Source organism: Bos indicus, chromosome 3 (genome assembly GCF_029378745.1).
Source record: "Bos indicus isolate NIAB-ARS_2022 breed Sahiwal x Tharparkar chromosome 3, NIAB-ARS_B.indTharparkar_mat_pri_1.0, whole genome shotgun sequence".
Taxonomy (NCBI): Eukaryota; Metazoa; Chordata; class Mammalia; order Artiodactyla; family Bovidae; genus Bos; species Bos indicus.
In genome coordinates, this window is record NC_091762.1 from 19757552 (window position 1) to 19776643 (window position 19092).

General features: G+C 42.4%; 1 non-coding gene across 1 annotated transcript; it reads left to right on the forward strand.

The window, feature by feature from the left end:
• The first annotated feature begins 4513 nt into the window (after nt 1-4513).
• On the forward strand, nt 4514-4618 carry LOC139182346 (U6 spliceosomal RNA). Its single transcript, XR_011566017.1, has one exon. It is a non-coding gene; the product is annotated as a U6 spliceosomal RNA (small nuclear RNA).
• The last annotated feature ends 14474 nt before the right edge of the window (nt 4619-19092 follow it).

The window sequence follows — 19092 nt, forward strand, 5'->3', positions numbered from 1 at the left end:
AGTGAGAACGCGTGCATGCACTCACTTAAGATCTTTGGCCATAGTAACTCATGCTTAAGAATTGACTGGAAGCCTACTATTTATTTCAGGAAACTATGCTAACAAAAACAAACGTAACCCACATCTGGCCTACAGCAGCTATGGCTGTTGGCAAAAACACTGAATCTCTTACACAGAAGAGGCTCCCTCTAGAGGTAGCTGCCGAAGGTGTGTAGCCCTTAAGGAGAGTGTTACCCACAGGGCCCACTTCAGATGGGTCATGAGAGATGGAGGATGAGAAACAACTTCCCTGGGACTTCCCTGGAGTCCCGTGGCTAAGACTCTGCACTCCCAATCCTGAGGGCCTGGGTTTGATCCCTAATCAGGGAACTAGATCCCACATGTCGCAACTAAGAGTTCACATGCCACAACTAAAAATCCTGCATGCTGTAACGAAGATCAGAGATCCCACGTGGTGACACTAAGAAATAAGTAAATACAAATAAACACGAAAAAACCCATGGGTCACAAAGAGTCAGACACGACTGAGCAACTACCACTTAGGCTCCCCTGGTTGGCTCCGTGGTAAAGAATTCGAGTGCCAATGCAGGAGACTTGGGAGATGCAGGTTCATTCCCTGGTCTGGGAAGATCCCCTGGAGAAGGAAATGGCAACCCACTCCAGTATTCTTGTCTGGGAAATTCCATGGACAGAGGAGCCTGGTGGGCTACAGTCCATTGGGTCACAAATAGTTGGATATGATTGAGCATGCACACAAGTACGAAAAAAAAATAAAAAACAACCTCCAGGAGGACAGAGCAAGGGATCATGGGAAACAATGAGGATTTTCCCGAGGGGGTAGAACTTGGGGAAACCAAACAGACCAAGCAAGGAACTTACTCCTGTGTTGGGGCAGGTGGTCCTTGCCCCCAGGATCCAATACACAGTGTTGTTCTGGTTATCTATTGCCACCCAAACACTGAGTGGCTCAGAATAACAATTATCTGTTATCCCCAGAGTTCCCATGGCTCCTAAGGGCTTGGCTGGGCACTCGAGGTATCTTACGTGATTACAGTCACACAGCTGCAGCTGGAGCAGCTCTGGGCTAACTGGGCATCTCACTTTCTTCATATATTCCTGGGGCTTCTCAATGGCTCTCTGTTTGGGCAAATATGGGCCTCCTCACAAGATGGTAGAGATGGTGGCCCTAGGGCAGTTGGAGTGCTAACTAGGGGGTCCCAGCATAAGTGTCTCAGCAAATAAGGCAGCAGCTGCCTTGCCTTTCAGGGCCCAGCCTCAGAGGCTATAGGGCATTACTTCTGCTATGCTCTACTGGCCAAGAGGCCACTAGCACATCCCAGTTTAAGGGATGAGAACATATACAATCCATCAGTAGACCAGTGACCAGTGACTGCTGGGTGCTTTCCTTTTCTGAATGAGAGTTTTGCTTGTGGTGGACTTTCCACCATTGTATATCAGATGTGTTGGGGACTGAAAACTTGTCTTTGGTTTACAGCTTGCTGGACCACAAACAGCCACATGAGGAACTTAACAGATTCTGAGTAGCTAAAGGGATGTACTGTTACACAGTTTGGTGGTTACCTATCTAAACTCCATTCTCTGCTTCTTCCTCAGTAAAACAATTCTTATATTTCCCACATTCCCTTGCAGCTAAGAGTGGTCATGTGACAAAATTCTGGCCAATGAGGTGTCAGCCAAAGTTGTTGGATGAGACATCCAAGAAGGCTATTTTGTTTGTTTTTACTGCACCACACAGCACGTGGGATCCTAGTTCCCTGACCAGGGATTGAAGCTGTGCCTCCTGCATTGCAAACTCGGAGTCTTAACTGCTAAACTGCCAGGGAAATCCCAAGAAGGCTTTCTAAAAGGGGGCAAAAAAGCTGATATGGATCCTTTTCTGCCCTTTGCCATTTCCTCCTGATTTCTGGCTGGAATGCAGAATATGACAACTGGAGCTCCATTCAGTCACCTTAGACCACCAGTCTTAAGAATGAAAACCACAGTCTGAGAATGGTGGTACAGAAAGATAGAAGGACCCTGGGCTCCGCTGACAATGGAGCTACTATGAACCCTCTATCTGTGGACATTTTTCACACAAGAGAAAAGTAAAATGTCAATCTTATCTCTGGTCTCCATTATTAGCTGCTAAATGCAGTTCCTATCTTAGAATGTCTTCCTCACTCGATTATCTAAGCAGGGACTCTTAGTTTCACTCTTGTTTTTATTCCCTGAAACTTACATAGAATCTGGCAATAAATACTGATTGAATGAATGCCTACCACTTTAAGTTCTAACTGATTTATTTAACTGTCTGGGTTTGTTAAGGTACAAAGAATCCCGCGCCACCCCACCCCCATCCCATCCGGCCATCAGCTGCTATCTTCAACTCTGCTCTGTCAGCAAACTTCCCCATCCTTGGAACACATTTCTCAAGTATACCCCATGGTTTTCTTGTTATTTTCATGGAATACAAGTCTTGAACAGTCTGTTTTTAAAATTTTCAATCTTATATTCAATTCCTAGCTCACTCTCCACCCCCCAACTCAAGTTGGACTCACAGCCCAGAGATCTGAAACAGCAAAGTGGGGAGAGGGCTACCTTTATCTTCAGTCTTCTTTCACCCTCCCTCCGCTTCCTGCCTCTGACTTCTCCAGGCTTGGAATAGTGGGAGAAAGAAAAGGGTAGTTTTATATGAGCAGGTCTGTTAGAACCTTCCATATGACAGGTGCCTAAGTGCTAGCTTTCTCCTGGAGGGTGGTATTTGAGGAGACTCACAGGCCCTCCACACTGCACACCCCTTGGCACCACAGTGCATCTCCAACTGATGTCCTGCAGAGCATCCTGAGCTTCTTCACTGTTCCTTGCCATTAGAGTCTTCTTGCCCTGCAGGGACCTCTCTTGGACAGAGCCCCATCTATACGGTTAAAATCCAGCTACTCTCCATGATGTCCTCCTGGCCCATGAGAAACGTCCACATCCTTATCATGCCAGATGCTAGACATACAGGCTACTCTCGAGCACTGCCATTCCTCGTCTGGGCTCCAGTCATTCCCTAACGTGCCCTGTTCACCAAACCATCAGCAGATACTTATCCCTGTGTTCATATGTGTCTCCCAAATGCCAGTAAACTCATGTCAAATTTTTCCAAAACTCTCTGACAGGGGGCCCGGGTTTGATCCCTCTTTGGAGAACAGATCCTACATGCCGCAACTAAAGATCCAGCATGCAGCGACTGAAAAAGATCCTGCGTGCCGCAACGGAGATTGAAGATCCCGAGTGCCCCAACTAAGACTCAGCACAGCCTAGTTAATTAATTTAAAAAAAACCCTCTCTCACAGTGCTTTGCTTGTGCTCTGTTGCAGCACTGGGATAACAATTCTACTACCCAAGAATCATCCAGTCAAGGAGTGATTTTCCTGCAGGCACCCCTAGTCTCGTGGTACCCTCCTTACTTAGTCTGTAGCCTCTGCTCACCTTCCTAAGGACGAAGTAGGGGAGATAACAAAGCTCTATAGAGCAGACCGACAACTCTATCGCCACAACTCTTCATTCCCTTGTCAAGAGTCTCAATTGTAGAGGCTGAAGATGATGATAAGGGACCACCATTGTAAGAGGAGTTATTTTCTTTTGTCTGTCCAGTAAAGTCTTTCTCTACCATGTAGGGAACCCACATGCTTTTCTTTCCCTGAGGACTCAGCTCAAACTCTAAGACAACAAGAAAAATCTCTTCGAACATCCTCTTACACATGCATTACAACTTTTAATTTTTACAACCACCTCATGAGTTAAGAGAAACAAAGTAATTAAGACTTAAGGAAGTAGGACCTCCTGGTTAAACATGGTGGATTGCGCACACCCATTTATCTCTGCTCCATCCAGAAATCCCATCAAAAGGAGAGTACAGAAATCAAAAGGCATAAAAGCTCAAGAAGAAGACTAGAGACAATGAAAGACGTAATTTTGAAAACAGGAACGTCTCATGTGTAAGGTTTTAAATCCTTAAGTTTGAATATTTTCCATTCTACTCATGAGGGAGAGAGAGGAAAACCAAAAAGGCATGAAATAATTGGAGTCTTAGAACTTGTAAAGACTTTAAAAATTGAAAGTGTTTAGTCCTCTGGCAGTAGAGGCAAGAGGACTGAAAATTTCTTTTGGGGATGATGACTGACACAGGGAAAAACCTTAACAGGAGCTAGAAGACCGATCCCTCCCTCACCCATACCACAGTGAGTCACCCCCAGCTGACCACCTCTGGCCCCTGCACTGGGCTTCTAATCAGCAATTTTGGACCTCATGCCTGAATTGGAACAGACAGCCCAAGTTCACAAGCCTCACACATAAAAGAAGCCAAAAGAAAAGGAACCTGGAGTGTGACATACAATGAGGGGACCAGAAGAAAATGTCCTCCAAACTGCAATTAATATCACCAGAAATCAATGGAAAACATTGCACCCATGACAAAAGAATGGATGCTATTATTAAAAGAAACGTTCAGAAAATAATAAAGACTTGTGCTGGCTTCTACAGGGCATATACTAAAGTTGGAACAATACAGACAAGATTAGCATGGCCCCTGCACAAGGATGACGTGCGAATTCATGAAGCATTTCATGCTTTCTGTATAACTGATTCACTGTGCTGTACACCTGAAACTAACACAATATAATAAATTAGTTATACTTTAATATGTTTTTTAAAAAAAGAAAATAAGACTTTCTGGAAATTAAAAATATGAAGTGATCAGTTAAAAATAAATACATATTTAACCCCCACCCGCCAAAAAAAAAATGAAGTGAGGGACTTCCCTGCTGGTCTAATGGTGAAGACTCCACCCTTCCACTGCAGGGGGCGCCAGTTGGATCCCTGGTTGAGTAACTAAAATCCCACAAGCCTTGGGGTATGGCCAAAAAGAAAAGAAAAAAATATATATAAATGGATGTTTGTAATTTAATAAAAAGAATTCTGAGCCAAAGTTGAAACTTTCCTGGTGGCTCAGTGGTAAAGAATCCACCTGCTACTGCAGGATATTTGGGTTTGATCCCTGGGTTGGGAAGATTCCCTGCAGATGGAAATGGCAACTCACTCTAGTATTCTTGCCTGGGAAATCCCATGGACAGGGGAGCCTGGTGGGCTACAGTTCATGGGGTCTCAAGAGCCGGACTCGACTTAGCGACTGAACAACAAAGACAAAGTTGAAGAAATATCCTGGAGGATAGAATAAAAATACAAAGAAATAGAAAATATAAAATAAATGTAAGAAAATTAGAAATTCAGTCTAGGAGACAGAGTATCTGGTTTTAGAAAGTGAGAAGAAATAAAATAATCAGTAGGAAAATCATTAAAGAAATAATTTAATAACAATTTCCTACACTGAAGGACATGAGATTATAGCTTGAAAGGACCCATGAAATTGCCAGCACATTAAATTAAAAAAACAGGGAAACAAACAAAAATTTTTAAAAATCAATACCCAAAGGTTTTTCATCATCAAATTGCAGGGTAAATATTAAGAGCAACTTGTAAAGTCGTCCAGAGAGAAAAATCAGGATGCATACAAAAGATACTCAGTTGCATACTCAGAATGACACTGGATTTAATAATATTCCTAAAAATTAGAAAACAATGGGACAATGCCTTCAAAATCCTAAAAACATTATTTTTAATCTAAAATTCTATACTCTGCCAAGATATTTTCAGGCATGCAAACACAGGAAATTTGTTTTCTGGGCTCCCTTCCTCAGGAAGCTTGTGGATGAAGAATTCCACTAAAACAGAGCAGGAGACCAGGGAAAATCAGAACGTAGTATCTAGGAAACAGGATCCACAGAGAAGACAGACAAAGGGATTCCCTGGATGAAGGCGTAGGGAAGAATCACGACAATCTTGCTGCAGGCCTCATGCAACCAGCCAGATCAGAACAGAAGGCCATCACACAAGGTCATCAAGCTCCTACTTTGAGAGGTTTACACTTCTAACAGAGGGAATGAAAACAAAACAAAGAAACAAAAAAGCCCAAGGCAGTTATAAATTCTGGGGGAAAAAATATGCATAAGAGGCAGATTTAATAGAGGCTTCAGTTCAGTTCAGTTCAGTTCAGTCGCTCAGTCGTGTCCGACTCTTTGCGACCCCATGAATCGCAGCATGCCAGGCCTCCCTGTCCATCACCAACTCCCAGAGATCACTCAGACTCACGTCCAATCGAGTCGGTGATGCCATTCAGCCATCTCATCTTCTGTCGTCCCCTTTTCCTCCTGCTCCCAATCCCTCCCAGCATCAGAGTCTTTTCCAATGAGTCAACTCTCCACATGAGGTGGCCAAAGTACTGGAGTTTCAGCTTTAGCATCATTCCTTCCAAAGAAATCCCAGGGCTGATCTCCTTCAGAATGGACTGGTTGGATCTCCTTGCAGTCCAAGGGACTCTCAAGAGTCTTCTCCAACACCACACTTCAAAAGCATCAATTCTTTGGCACTCAGCTTTCTTCAGTCCAACTCTCACATCCATACATGACCACAGGAAAAACCATAGCCTTGACTAGATGGACCTTTGTTGGCAAAGTAATGTCTCTGCTTTTGAATATGCTATCTAGGTTGGTCATAACTTTCCTTCCAAGGAGTAACCGTCTTTTAATCTCATGGCTGCAGTCACCATCTGCCGTGATTTTGGAGCCCCCAAAAATAAAGTCTGACACTGTTTCCACTGTTTCCCCATCTATTTCCCATGAAGTGATGGGACCAGATGCCATGATCTTCGTTTTCTGAATGTTGAGCTTTAAGCCAACTTTTTCACTCTCCACTTTCACTTTCATCAAGAGGCTTTTTAGTTCCTCTTCACTTTCTGCCATAAGGGTGGTGTCATCTGCATATCTGAGGTTACTGATACATCTCCCAGCAATCTTGATTCCAGCTTGTGCTTCTTCCAGCCCAGCGTTTTTCATGATGTACTCTGCATATAAGTTAAATAAGCTGGGTGACAATACACAGCCTTGACGTACTCCTTTTCCTATTTGGAACCAGTCTGTTGTTCCATGTCCAGTTCTAACTGTTGCTTCCTGACCTGCATATAGGTTTCTCAAGAGGCAGGTCAGGTGGTCTGGTATTCCCATCTCTTTCAGAATTTTCCACAGTTTATTGTGATCCACACAGTCAAGGCTTTGGCATTAATAGTAAACAAATTTCTCTGATGGCTCAGTGGCAAAGAATCTGCCTACTAATGCAGGAAACACAGGTTTGATCCCTGGGTTGGGAAGATTCCCAGCAAAAGGAAATGGCAACCCACTCCAGTATTCTTGCCTGGGAAATACCATGAACAGAGAAGGCTGGTGGGGTTGCAAAAGAATTGGACAACTCAACGACTAATCAACAACGAAAACAAACCTTACAAAATCATAATTATATAAACAATGAATACCAATTTATCCAAAAATTACTGTCTACTATTGGAAGAGGAGATGAGTGTTATGTATTGAGTAAAGGGCTAAACCCTAATCATTTATTTTAAAAAGTATTCTAAGTGAACTGTTTTTATTTTATTACCAAAATTTATAATACAAAGTTTAAAGTGATATTTCCTAAAAGCAGTAGGTTGGAGAGGTTTATTTTGTTTCTGATGAGCTATGGGTTTGGTTTTTCTCTCTCTCTCTCTCAAAAGATGCAGCAAATTTCTACATCTGTTATAGCATTTCATGGAGGTCTCTCTCTATGTACATTAAAAACATTTAAAAGCTGCAGTCTTTACAACCCTATGGACTGTAGCCCAGCAGGCTTCTCTGTCCATGGGATTCTCCAGGCAAGAATACTGATGTGGGTTGCTATGCCCTCCTCCAGGGAATCTTCCCAACCCAGGGATCAAACCTGCACCTCTTATGTCTCCTGCATTGGCAGGCAGATTCTTTACCACTAGAGCCACTTGGGAAGCCCTAAAAGCATCTATTAGAAGTGTGAAAAAATAAGTGTATAGAGAATTCCTTGGCAATCCAGTGGTTAGGACTCTGCCCTTTCACTGCCAACGGCCCCCGTTCAATCTCTAGCTGGGGAACTCAAATCCTGAAAGCTGTGCAGCCAAAAACAAAGAGGAAGAATTGTATAAATTATCCATTCCTCTCTCACACAATATGAAAACAGTGTTAACAACTTAAGTCAGTTTTACCTGACATGGTGATTAAACGTACAGATTAATTATGCCCAAGATGTACTGAATGAGTATGTCTCTGAGAACTAGAAGTGACATTTGATTGAGTCCCCCAGTGATTGTTAGGAGTCCTGAAGGAATCTACTAGAAAAATACATTTTGGATTACTCTACTGTGCTTTCACGTTATAATAATCTGTGTGTGTTATCACTCAGTCATGTCCAACTCTGTAACCCCATGGACTGCAGCCCACCAGGTTCCTCTGTCCATGGAATTTTCCAGGCAAGAATACTGGAGTAGGTTACCATTTCCTTCTCCAGGGGATCTTCCTGACCCAGGGATCAAACCTGGGTCTCCTTCCCTGGCAGGCAGATTCTTTACGGTCTGAGCCACCAGGGAAGCCCTAACACACAATGTGCTTTCACATTATAATAATTTATTTTGCATCAAATTTGTCCTCTTAGGATAGGAAAATATTTTCCTCGTTGCTCTGAGGTACATAAAGTGTTGTTGATTCAACAGTACTTCATTCTGTTGTTTCATCATTATAGTCTGAGCTCATTTGACATATTGCTCTGATTTCTCTGTCTTAACTTATCAGATAAGGGCCTTGAGCATGATTCATATTTTATCTCCATTCTATTCTCAGGAAGATCAATAAAAGAATATCTCACAAGTATTTGTCAAAACATGACATTACCTTATAAAATAAAATCTGAGGAAAAATATCCTTTATTAAATTATATGACTTCACTCTGTATGATGCACTCTAGGTCCAGCTGTGTCTCCACAATGCCATTCCTTTTTATGACTGAGTAGTATTCCATTGTGTTTATGGGCCACATCTTCTTTACCCAATCTTCTAGTGATGAACATTTAGGTTGTTTCTATATCCTGGCTATTGTAAATAGTGCTGCATTGAATATTGGGGTGCAAATATCTTTTCAAATTATGTTTGTTTTTCTTCTGCGTATATGTCTAGGAGTGGGATTCCTGGGTCATACGTTCTATTTTCAGTTTTTTAAGGAACCTCCATACTGTTCTCCATAGTGGCTGCACCAACCAATATATATTCCCACCAACAGAGTAGGAGGGCCCCCTTTTGTCCACACCCTCTCCAGCATTTATTCTTTGTAAATTTATTGATGAGGGCCATTTTGAGAGACAGCGGTGAGAAATATCAACAACCTTAGATATGCAGATGATACCACTCTAATGGCAGAAAATGAAGAGAAACTAAAGAGCCTCTTGATGAAAGTGAAAGAGCAGAGTGAAAAAGCTGGCTTGAAACTCAACTTGAAAAAAATTAAGATCATGGCATCTGGTTCCATCTCTTCTGGCAAATAGAAGGGGAATAAGTGGAAGAAGTGACAGCTTTCTTTTCTTGGGCTTCAAAATCACTGCAGACAGTGACTGCAGCCATGAAATTCAAAGATGCTTGCTCCTTGGAAGAAAAGCTATGACCAACCTAGACAGCATGTTTAAAAAGCAGAGACATCACTTTGCCGACAACAGTCCATATAATCAAAGCTATGGTTTTTCCAGTAGTCATGTATGGATGTTAAGAGTTGGACCATAAAGAAGGGTGAGCGCCAAAGAATTGATGCTTTCAAACTGTGGTGTTGGAGAAGACTCTTGAGAGTCCCTTGGACTGCAAAGAGATCAAACCAATCAGTCCTAAAGGAAATCAGTCCTGAATATTCATTAGAAGGACTGATGCTAAAGCTGAAGCTCTAATACTTTGGCCACCTGATGGGAAGAGCTGACTCATTGGAAAAAAAAAAAACTCTAATGCTGGAAAAGATTGAAGGCCTTAAAGGAGAAGGGGGCAAAGTGCACTCGGCAGTCTCATGGATCTGTCTCTTGCTTCAACAGTGCTTGAAAGGAACAGACCCAAGGACACCCCCTTGCTCCAGCCTGCAAACACCCTCCAACTTTTTTTCCAGTTGCAGCCTTTGGAATCAGCCACTCAGCTGTCTATGATCACCAGGACCAGCCACCATTTTTTGCGCTTCACTCCTTATTACCGATCAACCATGAGCTCCCAGATTTGTCAGAATTATTCCACCAAGGTGGAGGCCGCCATTATCATCTGGTCAACATGTATCTGTGGGCCTCTTATTCCTACCTCTCTCTGTGGCTCTGGAGGGTATGACCCAATTTTTTTGCAAATTGGCCTAGGAGAAGTGTGAGGGCATGGAAAGTCTCTTGAAAATGCAAAACAAATGGAGTGGCCACCCCCTCTTTCTGGACATGCAGAAATCATCTGAAGATGAGTGGGGTAAAACCCAAGGCACTTTGGAAGCTGCCCTTCTCGTAGAGAAGAACCTGAACCAGACCATATTAGATCTGCATGGCCTGGGTTCTGCTCATGCAGACCCCCACCTCTGTGACTTCCTGGAAAACCACTTCCTAGATGAGGAGGTGAAACTCATCAAGAAGATGGTGACCACGTGAGCAACCTCTGCAGGCCGGCTGGTCCCCAGGCTGGGTTGGGTGAATATCTCTTTGAAAAGCTCACCCTCAACCATGACTAGGAGCCTCTGAAGCCCAGCAGCCTTTGAGGAGCCCCCCTAACATCAGGCTACACTCTATGGGGCTGCAAAGAGTCAGACATGACTGAGCACACACACACACACACCTAACATCAGGGCTTCTGCCTGAAGCCCTCTCTCTGCAGCCACTAGGCAGCATCTTAACACTCTGGAGCCCTCTCAAGCCTTGGACCAAATGGAAACAATAAAGATTTTTGCAGCATCAACAAATAAATAAAAGGAGAAGGGGTGGCATGGAATGAGATGGTTAAATAGCATCACCAACTCAGTGGACATGAATTGGAGCAAACTCTGGGAGAGAGTGGAGGACAGAGGAGCTTGGCATGCTGCAGCACATGGGGTTGCAATGAGTCAGACACAACTTAGCTCTGGAGCCCTATATCAAGGTCACAGATGTGGAGTCCTGTACCAAAGTCACAGGATAAATATCTCTAGAACTGACCAAGTCCCATAGCAACTGTTGCCACCAGCCTCCAGATCTAAACCGGCCAGTTCCTTGACTCCATATTATGTAAAATACCCACCCTACTCTCCACCCTATAGCATCCTAACCAATCACCTAATGCCATCCTTCCAGTAGGAATTTTCTGTTTTGAGGTTGTAAAAAACAGCTGCAAGCCTGTGAACGCATTCAGCTCTCTCTTGAGCCAGCCCACTGTTCTAACAGGGCCTCCCACTCTAATAAACTTTATTTTCCTCTCATTCTGCCTCATGTCTGGAAATTTTTTTCCAACCCGCACACAGACCAGAACATTAGCGACTGAACAACAAAAACATTCTGAGGAGTATGAGGTGATACCTCATGTTGTTTTGATTTGCATTTCTCTGATAACTAGTGATTGCTGAATATCTTTTTCACGTGCCTCTTAGCCATCTGTACGTCTTCTGGAGAAATGTCTATTTCAATCTTCTGCCCATTTTTTTATTTGGTGATTTTTTTTTTTTTTATATTGAGCTGCATGAACTGTTTGTATATTTTGGAGATTAATCCCTTGTTGGTTGCTTCATTTCCAGATATTTTCTCCCAATCTGAGGGTTGTCTTTTCATTTTGTTTATGATTACTTTTGCTGTCCAAAAGCTTTTAAGTTTAATTAGATTCTATCTGTTTGTTTTTGCTTCTATTTTACTACTCTAGGAGATGGGTCAAAATATCTTGTGATTTATGTCAGAGTGTTCTGCTTATGCTTTCCTCTAAGAGTTTTATAGTGACCGGTCTTATATTTAGGACTTTAATCCATTCCGAGTTTATTTTTGTGTATGGTGTTAGGGAGTGTTCTAACTTGATTCTTTTTCATTTAATTGTCCAGTTTTCCTAGCACCACTTATTGAAGAGGCTGCCTTTTCTCCATTGTATATTCTTGCCTCTTTTGTCATAGATTAGGTGACCATAGGAGCATGGGTTTAATCTCTGGACTTTTTATCCTGTTCCACTGATCCATATTTCTGTTTTGGTGCCAGTACCATACTGTTTTGATTACCTTAGCTTTATAGTATAGTCTAAGCTCAGGGAAACTGATTCTTCCAGCTCTGTATTTAGTTCTCAAAATTGCTTTATCTCTTGGGGGTCTTTTGTGTTTCCATATAAATTGTAAAATTTTTGTCCAAACTCTGTGAAGAATGCCATTGGTAATTTGACAGAGATTGCATTGAATGTGTAGATTGCTTTGAGTAATACAGTCACTTTCACAATGTTGATTCTTCCAATCTAAGAACATGGTATATCTCTATCTGTGAATCTTTTATTTCTTTCATCAGTGTCTCATAGCTTTCCAAGTACAGGTCTTTTGCCTCCTTAGGTAGGTTTATTACTAGGTATTTTATTCTTTTTGCTGTGATCGTGATTTTACTTTTGAAAGACAACATGTGAGCTTTTCTGAGTACAAAAGTAGTTACATAGTCTTTTGATTCAACTCAGAAAGCACAGAAAAGTGAAAAGAATAGACACTTCTTCTATAAACCCAGTTGACAGAGAAGACATTTTGAATAAAAACTATCTACTTTGAAGGTTTCTTGTTTTATTTCATACATCATGAGTATTTTCCTTTTTCATCAGTTCAGTTCAGTTCAGTCACTCAGTCATGTCCAACTTTTTGTGACTCCATGAACTGCAGCACGCCAGGCCTCCCTGTCCATCACCAACTCCCAAAGTCCACCCAAACCCATGTCCATTGTGTCAGTGATGCCATCCAACCATCTCATCCTCTGTGGTCCCCTTCTCCTCCTGCCCTCAATCTTTCCCAGCATCAGGATCTTTTCAAATGAGTCAGTTCTTCGCATCAGGTGGCCAAAGTATTGGAGTTTCAGCTTCAACATCACTCCCTCCAGTGAATACCCAGGACTGATCTCCTTTAGGATGGACTGGTTGGATCTCCTTGTAGTCTAAGGGACTCTCAAGAGTCTTCTCCAACACCACAGTTCAAAAGCATCAATTCTTCCACGCTCAGCTTTCTTTATAGTCCAACTCTCACATCCATACATGACTACTGGAAAAATCATAGCCTTGACTAGATGGACCTTTTTTGGCAAAGTAATGTCTCTGCTTTTGAATATGCTGTCTAGGTTGGTCATAACTTTCCTTCCAAGGAGCAAGTGTCTTCTAATTTCATGGCTGCAATCACCATCTGCAGTGATTTTGGAGCCCAGAAAAATAAAGTCAGCCACTGTTTCCACTGTTTCCCCATCTATTTGCCATGAAGTGATAGGACCGGATGCCATGATCTTAGTTTTCTGAATGTTGAGTTTTAAGCCAACTTTTCCACTCTCCCCTTTCATATTTCATTTCCATAAATAACCTATATATTTTTTTATTTTAAAGGAAATAGATTTCATTGTCAAATAAAACATCAACCAGCAAAGCATAAAGTCTCAGGTAAGGTTATTGATAGTGTGGACTTGATGCTTATATGCCAAAGGAAAAGCATTGGCAGAGCAGATGCTGAAGACAAGAGAGATAGGAGAGAGGGGGCATAACTGCTGCCAGGAGAGGCTGAAGAAGATAAGAGAGAAGAGGTTCAGAACTTTCAGAACTTACTGTCTAAGGGCCTTGACTCCCTTTGTAAAGGTGATGTCTTCTGCTGAGAGTGATGGGGGACTGGAGGAAAGTGTGATGAAGTAGTTGCTGCAAGGAAATGATGAGAGGGCTGCTGATAATGGGAAATAGTCATTTCATGGAGGCTCACATTTTAGTGAGATAGACTGGGTTTTGATCTTGGCTCTGACCCTTAATTAACTGTCTTTACTCAAATGACTTAACTTTTCTGAAACTGACAAGTCCAGATGAAAATACTGAAAAGGTAGGTGGTTAAGAACCAATCCATGCTTGCAGTTTAGCTGGGCAAGTGTGGGTTAAAAAGGAGCCTGGGAGATAAAAATCATTGGAAAGATAGTGGTTTAAAAGATAAGTTAAGAGGCCTTTGCTCATTAGAGATAGAAGCAAAGAAAGGAAGAAGTTGTCAGTAAAAAATAAGTTCAAAGAAGTAATTTTACATGTTTCCCTGTACTACAAAAATAACATCCTGAAACATTTTCAAACATTCATAAAAGCAACCCCTTCCCCCCAAATTTGCGTTTCTATAGTCCAGAAATAAATGTTGTTGTTTAGGTGCCAAGTTGTGTACAACTCTTTTGCGACCCCATGGACTGTAGGCTGCCCACCAGGCTCCTCTGTCCATGGGATTTCACAGGCAAGAACACTGTAGAGGGTTGCCATTTCCTTCTCCCTGGGATCTTCCTGACCTAGGGATCAAACCCACATCTCCTGCATTGGCAAGCAGATTCTTTACTTCCGAGCCACCTGGGAAGCCCTTTTCACCACTGTCTTGCCAGTCCTTGTATTAAGCTAGGAAACAATTAGGTATAATTAAACATTTAAGTGTCCCAGGTGGTGCTAGCAGTAAAGAACTCACCTGCCAATGCAGGAGATACAAGAGATGAGAGTTCGATCCCTGGGTCGTGAATATTGCCTGGAGGGCATGGCAACCTGCTCCAATATTCTTGCCTAGAGAATCCCATAGACTGAGGAGCCTTGCAGGCTACAGTCCATAGGGTCGCAAAGAGTCAGACACAACTGAAGTGACTTAGCACACATGCATGCTATGTAGCAGGCCTTAGGAGTAGAAACTGTTTTTAACCTTACAGGCTATTTTTGTTTTATCAATAGGTTACAAAAGTCAGAGCCAAAACCAGACTGCACCGGCAAGATCCAAGATGGTGGACAAAGTAGGCTAAAAGGTCACTGCTTCCCTTGCCTTCATCTCTGTGTTTCCACACTAACCCCTGAGAGCTGAAGTACTCTGCTTTAATTGATCTGTGTTTGTTTTGAAAGTACCTGGTATTTGGCAGAGATGCTTTGCAGCTGTACTTTGAGAGAAAGACAGTGGTCAACCGCCCCCGAAATAGCTCTGACTTGACCGCAGCAGGTAGATGGAACCTGGAGGTGTTAGAGCGTTACTTTTGCTTCTTAACACCATGCTAAGATCTCCACCCAAAGTGGGTGCTTGCTGTCTAACAGGCATGATTTATGCTGTGTACAAAGGAGAGTGGAAGACTGCCCATGGCCTGGCTGCCCCTGAAAATCCCCTTCTCTTTCCTAGAGTCCTGAATAAATATCTGCCTCCTAGGCCTTAAAACTCCCTTACTCCCCTCCCTTTGGGAAGAAGGTGCTTTAAGAACCCCTGTTCTCCAGCCATTGCATAAAACCCTGTCTTGCTTGCACCAAACTCAGTTTCATTATTAGCTGCTTGAACTTTAGCAGGAAAGAAGTCCTTGAATAGCCCGGGAGGAACTTGGTTCAGCGAAGAAGTCTCTACACAAGAAGAGAGATTCATGTCTAATTTGGTCACAAGAGCATGGCAGTCTTTACCCTCTTAAAAACTGAAGATTCCCAAGAGTTTTTGTTTATGTAAGTTATATATACATTGATATTTACTATGTTAGAAATTAAAACAGAAATTTTAAAAATATTAATCCTGTAAGAAATAGCAACCATAAACGCATTACATGTTAACATAGTTCAGTTTCTATGAAAAATAACTACATTCTCCAAAACAAAAATGTAATGAGAAGGGTGTACCGTTTTACGTTTTTGTAAGTCTCTTTAACAGATGATAGCTGGATTCTCATATCTGTGTCTGCATTCAATTTGTCGGAAAATGTTGTTTTGATTGACATACATAAAGAAAACATGACCTTTCAAATGTGTTGTTACAAAAGTGAGGAATATTTCAAAATGCTTTTTCAGATAACCGTGGATATTCTTTCTTGTTACTACACCAAATCTTGATACACAGTCGTTTTAATTTTTATTTATTTTTGTCTGTGCTGGGTCTTCATTGCCTTGCAAAAGTTTTCTCTCAGAGAAGGCAATGGCACCCCACTCCAGTACTCTTGCCTGGAGAAACCCATGGATGGAAGAGCCTGGTGGGCTGCAGTCCATGGGGTCGCTAAGAGTCGGACACGACTGAATGACTTCACATTTACTTTTCACTTTCATGCATTGGAGAAGGAAATGGCAACCCACTCCAGTGTTCTTGCCTGGAGAATCCCAGGGATGGGGGAGCCCGGTGGGCTGCCGTCTATGGCGTCACACAGAGTCGGACACGACTGACTTGACTCAGCAGCAGCAGCAGCAGCGTCTCAGGTTGGGGAGGGCTCTAGGCACGCGGGCTTCAGTTGTTGCAGCAGGCAGTCTCAGCAGTTGTGGTGCATGAGCTTAGTTTGCTCTACAGCATGTGGAATTTTCCTGGACCAAGGATTGAACCTATGTTCCCTGCATTGGACGGTGGATTCTCATCCTCTGTGCCACTGTTACCGAGTCCAAGCTCATCGACTGAGAGGCTGACCGAGAAGATTTCAGGCTAGCGCTTCAAAATAACCATCTTTTTAGGGCCTGTAAGCCAAGTTCTTTTATGGATCAGAGATGGAGGGAGGTGAAGAAACAAAGTAAAAAGCCCATTTCAGTTCATTTCACTCACTCAATCGTGTCCGACTCTTTGCGATCCCATGGACTGCAGCACACCAGGCTTCCTTGTCCATCACCAACTCCTGGAGCTTATACAAACTCATGCTCATTGAGTCAGTGATGCTATCCAACCATCTCAACCTCTGTCTTCCCCTTCTCCTCCCGCCTTCAATCTTTCCCAACATCAGGGTCTTTTCCAATGAGTCAGTTCTACACATTAGGTGGCCAAAGTATTGGAGCTTCAGCTTCAGCATCAGTCCTTCCAGTGAATATTCAGGACTGATTTCCTTTAGGATTGACTGGTTTGATCTTCTTGCAGTCCAAGGGACTCTCAAGAGTCTTCTCCAACACCACAGTTCAAAAGCATCAATTCTTCAGCGTTCAGCTTTCTTTATAGTCCAACTCTCACATCTATACATGACTGCTGGAAAAACCATAGCTTTGACTAGACAGACCTTTGTGGCAAAGTAATGTTCTGCTTTTAATATGCTGTCTAGGTTGGTCATAGCTTTTCTTCAAAGGAGCAAGTGTCTTTTAATTTCATGGCTGCACTCACCATCTGTAGTGATTTTGGAGCCCAAGAAAATAAAGTGTCTCACTGTTTTCACTGTTTCCCCACCTATTTGCCATGAAGTGATGGGACCAGATGACATGATCTTAGCTTTCTGAATGTTGAGTTTTAAAACAACTTTTTCACTCTCCTCTTTCACTTTCATCAAGAGGCTCTTTAGTTCTCGGCTTTCTGCCATAAGGGTGTTAACTGCATATCTGAGGTTATCGATATTTCTCCTGGCAATCAGGATTCCAGATTGTGCTTCATTCAGCCTAACATTGCGCATGATGTACTCTGCATATAAATTAAATAAGCAGGGTGACAATATACATACTTGATGTATTCCTTTCCCAATTTGGAACCAGTCTGTTGTTTCATGTCCAATTTTAACGGTTGCTTCTTGACCTGCATACAGATTTCTCAGGAGGCAGGTCAGGTCTGGTATTCCCATCTCTTTAAGAATTTTCCACAGTTTGTTGTGATCCACTCAGTCAAAGATTTTGGCATAGTCAATAAAGCAGAAGTAGATGTTTCTCTGGAACTCTGTTGCTTTTTTGATAATTCAATGATGTTGACAATTTGATCTCTGGTTCCTCTGCCTTTTCTAAATCCAGCTTGAACATCTGGAAGTTCATGGTGCACATACTGTTGAAGCCTGGCTTGGACAATTTGGAGCATTGCTTTGCTAGGGTGTGAGATGAGTGCAACTGTGCATAGTTTGAACATTCTTTGGCATTGCCTTTCTTTGGGATTGGAATGAAAACTGACATTTTCCAGTCCTGTGGCCATCGCTGAGTTTTCCAAATTTGCTGGCATATTGAGTGTAGCACTTTCACAGTATCATCTTTTAGGATTTGAAATAACTCAACTGGAATTCCATCACTCCCACTAGCTTTGTTTGTAGTGATGCTTCCTAAGGCCCACTTGACTTCACATTCCAGGATGTCTGGCTCTAGGAGAGTTGTCACACCATCTGGATCTGGATCATGAAGATCTTTTTTGTACAGTTCTTCTGTGTATTCTTGCCACCTCAATATCTTCTGCTTCTGTTAGATCCATACCATTTCTGTCCTTTATTGAGCCCATCTTTGCATGAAATGTTCCCTTGGTATCTCTAATTTTCTTGAAGAGATCTCCAGTCTTTCCCATTCTATTGTTTTCCTCTATTTCTTTGCATTGATGACTGAGGAATGTTTTCTTATCTCTCCTTGCTATTCTTTGGAACTCTGCATTCAGATGGGTATATCTTTCCTTTTCTCCTTTGCCTTTAACTTCTCTTCTTTTCTCAGCTATTTGTAAGGCCTCCTCAGACAACCATTTTGCCTTTTTGCATTTCTTTTTCTTGGGGATGGTCTTGATCACTGCCTCTTGTACAATGTAACGAACCTCAGTCCATAGTTCTTCAAGCACTCTATCAGATCTAATCCCTTAACTCCTAGAATGGCAACCCTGGGGCAGAGGGATGTGTTAGTTTCACTTCCTTAAGACCCTTCACAGGTGGGCACGTCAAGCTATCTCCCAGTGAACCAAAGATACCCTAGCCCAAAGGTCAGGTGGAAGGGGCTGGGCAGGTCTCCCTGAGGCATTTACCTATGCCTATCATAACAAAGCGGCAATATAAGAATTAAAGTCACAGAAGCAAATCCAGTATGGATTCAAAATTAACCCTTGCAGTTGGTTACACCACCAGGGAAATTTAATACACAGTAGTCTTTAAAGTGTCAGTCACCTCCTGGGACCCAAACCACATTAGTAGACTTTTTGTAATCTGTTACATCTGAATCCATTGCTTTTCTCTTCTTTTTTGCATTTGAAATGGATCATTTGGAGAATATTGTATCATTGTATAATGCAGAGCTTCCTAATGTTGACACATTACAATGCACAACTTTGATA